This window comes from Hyperolius riggenbachi, chromosome 3, assembly GCF_040937935.1.
Source record: "Hyperolius riggenbachi isolate aHypRig1 chromosome 3, aHypRig1.pri, whole genome shotgun sequence".
NCBI classification, from domain to species: Eukaryota; Metazoa; Chordata; class Amphibia; order Anura; family Hyperoliidae; genus Hyperolius; species Hyperolius riggenbachi.
Genome location: NC_090648.1, coordinates 167,669,281 through 167,676,868, shown reverse-complemented (window position 1 = coordinate 167,676,868; position 7,588 = coordinate 167,669,281).

Sequence of the window (7,588 nt, the reverse complement as noted above, 5' to 3'; positions counted from 1 at the left end):
GCTCAGCCCTGCGGATCAGGTAGCCTACGTTTTTTTTTATTTTTTGAGCCCACCTCTGGCTCTCTTTAAAGTTACTTTTAGTCAACCAGCAAATAATTTTTTGACGGGAAATGACATAGGTAGGTGTCTCCCAAAAGATAATAAGACGATGTACAAGAGGCAGTGCACTTTCTAGGCTAAAATTAAATTTACAGCGCTTCCCTGTGTGCTCACTCTGCAGTCTGAGGGGGGAGCACGGAGGGCGGCCCGGGGAGAGGAAGGGAGGGAGAGGTCGGGCTGCCCTCTCTGCAGCTGCAGCTCCCCCCTCCATTACAGCGCCCCCTTCCCAATAGCGCTCAGGGTGGCCGCATGGCTGCACGGCCCTAGAAATGGGCCTGACAAGAGGCATTATTGTGGGAAAAAAAATCATTTCTCAGCTTTTATTTACATTTTAGTAAAAAGTGTCCAGTCCAAAATTATTCACACCTTTCACAAACTTTCACAGTCTGTGGGAAAATCCAAAGTTCTATACCATTCCAAATAGTCCAAGCTGTTCTAAAGCATTCTATTTGCCCTGATTAACTGGGAACAGCTGTTTTAATCAACTCAATAGATGAAAAACAGCAGCTTTCTGCAGTAGGTTTGTGAATAGTCATGGCTAGGACTAAGGAGCTCAGTGAGGACCTGCGGCTGTGCATTGTGGCTGCTCACAAGTCAGGAAAAGGCTACAAGGTCATTTCTAAATGTTTTCAAGTTCCAGTGACTACAGTGCAAAGTATTTTTGTAAAACTACAAGATGTTCCACACTGTGGAAAATCTCAGAGGACGTGGTCCTCTTAGATTCTGGGCTCTGTTTGTGGCAATCTGGGCTCTGCTGGTTGCAATGTCTCAAGGCAGACAATCCAACGGACACTGCACACTGCTGGGTTCAACGGATGCAGACCAAGGAGGACTCCACTTCTCCAGATAAGGCACACAAAATCCCACTTGGCCTTTGCAAATGCTCTTCCGGAGAAAGAAGAAGACTTCTGGTCTTCTGTGGAATGGTCAGATGAAACAAAAATTGAATTGTTTGGTCAAAATGATGTTTCCTTCATTTGGCGTAAAAAAGGAGAAGCCTTCAACCCAAAGAACACCATCCCCACTGTCAAACATGGTGGTGGGAACCTAATGCTTTGGGGGTGTTTTTAAAGGGATCCTTAAAGGGAAGGTCCAAGCAAAAAAAAAAAGTGAGTTTCACTTACCTGGGGCTTCTACCAGCCCCATGCAGCCATCCTGTGCCCTCGTAGTCACTCACTGCTGCTCCAGTCCCCCGCTGGCAGCTTGCTGACCTCGGAGGTCAGGGCTGAATTGCGTACATTTTTACACATTCCCACCAGTGCAGGAACATTAACACATACATTTTTACGCGTTAGTGGTGCAACTCGTAAATTTTTGTTTCTGCACTAGCTGGAATGCGTAAAAATGTATGCAATGTGGCCCTGACCTCCGAGGTCAGAAAGCTGCCAGCGGAGGACTGGAGCAGCAGTGAGTGACTGCGAGGGCACAGGATGGCTGCATGGGGCTGGTAGAAGCCCCAGGTGTGAGAAACTCATTTTTTTTTTTGCTTGGACCTTCCCTTTAAGTGAGTAAAATTATTTAAAATACATGATGTAGCTATGTAGCTGCATATGAATATTACATACATACGCCGTCAGTTCCTCTCAGAAGCTCACCGTTTTCTTCTTACGGTGATCTCTTCTAGTTCTGACAATATTTTGTCATAACTGGAATATACCAGTTGCTGTCAGTTATATATTAGCAGCTGTCAGTTACAACTGAATGTGCAAGGTAATGTCCATGTTTCACTATAGCTCAAGTGGGTGATATTACAGTTTAACAGTGTGCTGACCAGGAAGCTGTTATGGGGTATTGGCCACTTTTAAAATGGAGGATGGAGAATTCCATTGATCACAGTGGACAAATGGGACACAGGAGAGGAGAAAGAGATTGAGGAGTAGACTACACGGCAGGTAAGTATGACCTGTGTATGGTTATTTTGACTTTTTATTTTCAGTTCAGGTTCTCTTTAAGCCAATGGACCAGGGAAACTAATCACATGAAAAAAGAGCAATACAGGAGGATTTTCAATGACATCAGGCAGTCTGCAGAGAAACTTGTCCTTGGACACCAGTGGACATTTTAGCATGACAATGACTCAAAACACACAGCAAAAGTGGTGAAGAAATGGTTAGCAGACAACAGAATTAACGTTTTGGAGTGGTTTAGAGTCCTGACTTGAAACCAATTAAGAATCTGTGGAGGGAGCTAAAGATCAGGTGATAGCAAGAAGACCTTCCAACATGAAAGATTTGGAGCTCATTGCTAAAGATGAATGGGCAAAAATACCTGTGGAGATATGCAAAAAGCTGGTCTGCAATTATAGGCAGCGTTTGATTGCTGTAGTTTTCTATTGATTATTGAGAAGGGTATGAATAATTTTGGACTGGACACTTTTTGCGCAAATGAAAATAAAGGCTGAGAAATGTTTTTTTTCCACAATAATGCCTCTTGTACATCATCTTATTATCTTTTGGGAGACACCTATGTCATTTCCCATCAAAAAATTACTTGCTGGTTGAATAAAAGTATCTTTAAGTCAAAATTTGCCAGGTGTATGCAAGATGTCGAGCCGAGTTGTTCGATCAGGTGTACAGCAGTAACAGCGTGTGTTATCAGCTGGAGCAACGACTGTGAAAGAACCCTCTGCGCTATTCCCTCTATTGTAAAATGTGAGAACACAGGTGGGCACAGACACCTGTGTCTTAAAGAGACTCTGTAACATCAAAAACGTCCCCTGGGGGGTACTCACCTCGGGTGGGGGAAGCCTCAGGATCCTAATGAGGCTTCCCACGCCGTCCTCTGTCCCACGGAGGTCTCGCTGCAGCCCTCCGAACAGCCGGCGACATGCCCGACTGTTCAATTCAATATTTACCTTTGCAGGCTCCAGCGGGGGCGCTGTGGCTGCTTTCGCTCCGAAGGAGGCGGAAATACCCGATGTCAGTCGGGTCTGCTCTACTGCGCAGGCGCTGGAGACTTGCGCCTGCGCAGTAAAGCGGGCCCGACGGCGATCGGGTATTTCTGCCTCCTTCGGAGCCGACAGCCGCCAGAGCGCCTGTGCAGGAGCCAGGAAGGTAAATATTACGTCACCGCTGTACGAAGGGCTACAGCGAGACCCCCGAGGGACGGCAGACGGCGTGGGAAGCCTCATTAGGATCCGGAGGCTTCCCCCATCCGAGGTGAGTACCCCCCAGGGGCCGTTTTGTCGTTACAGATTCTCTTTAATGAGGTGATTTTTTGAAGGACATAAAATTTGCGCAAAATTTACGATTTGGGGACGATATCTAGACTATGTATATTATAGTCCTTTTTTATTTACTTATTATTGCCGAATCAGAGGATAATTTGTGCCCCCAAGAGCATGTCCAATTGACGATGCAACTACATTCAGGCCAAAATTGGTTGCATGTATCAATAGGACATGCAGCAAGATGTCGGGTCATCATGGTTGATCGGGTGCGCGGTAGTAATGGCGAGCGATATTGGGACGGGCAACTAAACCACCGGCACTGTCCCACCCTATGTCAAATGTGCCCCCTGTTACATGCATTCTGCTGGCCGGATCACTCAATGCCTCCCCATCTGCTTCAGCCCACAGACCATCCAATCTCATGGATGCGATCGATGTGCTGAAACTGATGGAATCGGGCAAACAGACAGGCCAGGAGGGAACATACGAGCGGCACAACCACGTGACAATTTTCAGGTAGGCTGCCACCATCCTTGATTATAAGGGACGAGAGAAACCTTTGACTAATCTAAGCCTGCAGATAAAATGGTTAGCACGCTCCAGTCTGACTGAAACAATACAATACTTCAGGCAGAGAATCTTCGGAAAGGCTAGGATTCATTCTGCGGTACTTAAATCAGGTACATAGCTGTAAAAATTACCTTAAGTTGTTTTATTAAATGCAATATAAATAACTAGACCTAAGGGCGCTAGGCCTCTCCCATCACAACCCCCCTCCCATCCTGCCCCTGTCGCCGCTGCATCGCCTGCAGGTCAGCACGCCTGCACGCGCATGGCCTTGATGCATGCCCGTGTGAGCATTGTGATGCGTACCCGCACACGCAACGTGCATGCCCGCCCCTGTCCTGCTGTCCCAACGTCTGCCCGTGTGCCGTGCATGTGCGGTAAGCCAAACACAGGGACAAAGGAGGACACAGGGGGATTATTATAGAAGATTAACATATACAGAAAATTATTATAAGTAATAATTGTGAAGACAGTAGCCACAGTATTAAATAAAAGGGAAAACAGAGAAAATTAATACTTAATGATGATGGTCCAGTCCATGCGGGAGTCCAAGAATCCTTTGTTTTTACGAACGCATTCAAAATGGAAACTAGTGATTATATCAAATAGCGCTGCAATGTTTATGAAAATAGTTCCACTTCAGTTCTAGTAAAAGTCTCTGTGTATGCGCTTCTCTGTAGGATGTAGCAAATCCCTTCTGCAAGTTTTCTGTATAAGGTAGCGCTCCACAATAGTGAATGTAGATGAAAAGTGGTTTGTCCCCTTAGGAACCGCACTCACCCGTCCTGGAAGACCACTGCTAGACTGGTCAATAGAGTTTTGAAAGTCCTCCACATTCGGTCCGTCTGGTTGCCCAGGCCGTGCTGTCCGTATGCTGTCCGTATGGGATAATGTCTCCAATATGAATATGTTTCACTGTATACCTCATTGAAAGAATAAACATTCCATAGCATAACTCCGTAAAAAGTAGAAAAAGTTTATTCCATAAAAGTACTCACAAACATGGCGGTTTGGTACAGCATTCAGAGTAATTAACGGGCTCTCCCCCCGTGCCTCCCGGGTAAGGCCTGTAGAGATTGCCGCTTTGCTCGAATTCGGTTTTCTGCACCGATTGCCGTTGACGTGCCATATCAGAATCTTATGTATATGGATACCAGGCAGTCAGCCTGGGGTCTTCTTTTGAAAATCTAGCTTTCATAGCTATTAGAGGAAGTCTGCTCATGAAGCCTTTTGCCTGTGACTTGTTAATCAGAGGTGTGAAACCCCAGCTGGAATCCTGGTGTAATACTCAAAGGTTGTTCTAGCTGGTCATGCTTAGATGATAATTAACACACCAAAAGTTGGCTTTCATCTAGGGGAAGCCAAAGGAAGCTAGCTCCACAGGGGTCCACTGAAGAACTCAGACACAGGGGCACCGCTGGGGAACAGACTTAAATGCATGTGGGTTATGATTTCTGTCTGTTAAATGAAAACCGTGTAGAGCACAGCTATGAAATTCATATAGTCTTATTAGTTAAAATCTGCTGATATAAAATTCCTAACAATAACCCGTCCAGTTATGGTGTACGACCCTTCTCGGGGACAAGACAGCCTAACGCACTCATGCAAGATGTCATATTAATCGGTATTTTCTGAGAATTATGGATCCGCTGTCCGCCTAAATATGACATTTATCATTTATAAGTTACAGTGTTTTACAAGTTAAGCTCAAAATTCCCTTAGGAGGAGGTGGGCTGTCATTGGTGGGTAATTCAGAGAGGGGCAGGCCTTGCCACACCCCCAAACCAGCTTCTTCTAAAGCACATTGCCAGCAGGCGGACTTCAGTCCTCTATCTTAACATTATCTGTATTACAACTAGACCTGCTGCTGGGCAGAGGACCACCCAGCAACCATCTTGGAACCATAACATCTGCTTGGATTACAAAATATGCCTAAAGGCCTATGATTTTGAAACCAAGGACTTTGCATTTCTTTTCTCAGGATGGACATATTTCCACGAACTTAAGTATTTTCTTCCCTTATTTTTATTTTCCATACTGTGCTATTATTTGTCTCTATAATTGTTGATTTTAACGATTTTCTGTATATATTAATTATTTATATTGCTTTTATAATAAACGATGCTAACGTCATTTATTTATTCGGCTACACCTATTATTCAGCAACACAAAACGGAACCCTGGCTTCTGAAGAGTGGCTACTATTGTGGATAGCTAGATAAAATAGAGCGTGTTTAACCGTTTCTATTTGCAGGTCTAGAGTCAGCCAGTCAGTGGGCTCCTCTGTCCCATGGTAACAGAGGTGGTGGCAGTTATACCCTGAAATTGTGTGTGAATTGTAGTACAGTAACTCACAAGCTCCCTTCTAGTCGGTCTGCTGCCAAAATCCCAGCGGTTTCTGCGCACCGATTGCGACCACAGATTGCATGGTCTGCCGATTGGAAGGCATTGTGCGGTCTGGCCACTAGGGGGCTTGTGACAACGTCCCCTTAGTTACTGGGCGAATATGTTCAGCCACTTGTGAAGACAGGGGTCCACATATGAAAGACGGGTGGGTAGATCTGAAGAAAAAAATAATTGGGAGACTTGGAGAGAGATGCCACTTAAAATAATATACAAGGGTTATTATGCATTTAATTTTAGGGTGCCACTGGAAAAATAGATTATTTGTCAGCATGCCCAAAATGCAGAGTAACATCCCCAGACCCATATCACCTTCTCTGGCTTTGCCCCAAGATCCAGCATTTTTGGACCAGAGTATGAACCATGTGCACGTGTGTGACCTCCTTGTCCAGGACATCTAGCCCCTAGAGTGCTTTATTTCATTGTTTAGATCCTACCTCGCTGTCCACTATTTGCCCTCTTAAGCCCATAGAGCATTTTATACTATTGACAGTGAAGAAATGTATCCTAACGCAATGGGTATACTCGATCCCTCCTAGGCACCAAAACTGTGGTTATAATGAGAAAGCTAATGTATGTAGCCAAGTTTGATGCAGAGCAGTCCAAATCTAAGTCCACAGCCAAGTTCTTTAAGATATGGGCCCCCTTCATTAAACACTACACCATACGAACTGAGTTATTAGAAGTTATGGAACCTTTTTAAATACAGTATACGCAAGAAGTTTTGATTCAGGATGATACCATTTATCCCCTGACCTATATCACTTTCTACTTTTAAATATACCAAATATTCTACTTTTAAAAATACCAAATGGTATTTAAACGCATAGCGGGACCCTGGGATGTTTAGATGTGGTTGATTAAGCAGGCTCTTCTAACTAATGTTTTTGAAGGGCAATTTTGGGAATTTATGGTTATCCCACTTCCCTCTGAAGGTATTACGAATCTATGTGCCCTGTGGCCCAGTGAAATTTCTGAGATCGGGGGGAAACTTCTGGGCCTAGGAAATTGGATGCGGCATGGAATATTCTTTTTTTAGGTTGATGGTGGTCCCTTCTTTTGTTGGGGGGGAAGGGGGAAGAGTGGTTCACGATTATTATATTGACCATATCTTATGAATGACATGTTGTTCTGTATACCCTTTCACCTCGTGTGTCCTATTCCTCCCAGCAGCCACTCGATTTGTGCTGCATGCACAGCTTCCAGTCATCAGGAGCCATGAAATCAAGATCATGCGTGCAGCACAGAGCGAGTGGCTGTCAGGAGGAAGAGCACACATGACGCAGCATGATCATGTCATTATATGCACATAGCACATCACTAATACTCTGCATGGTGGATGGGAGGAGG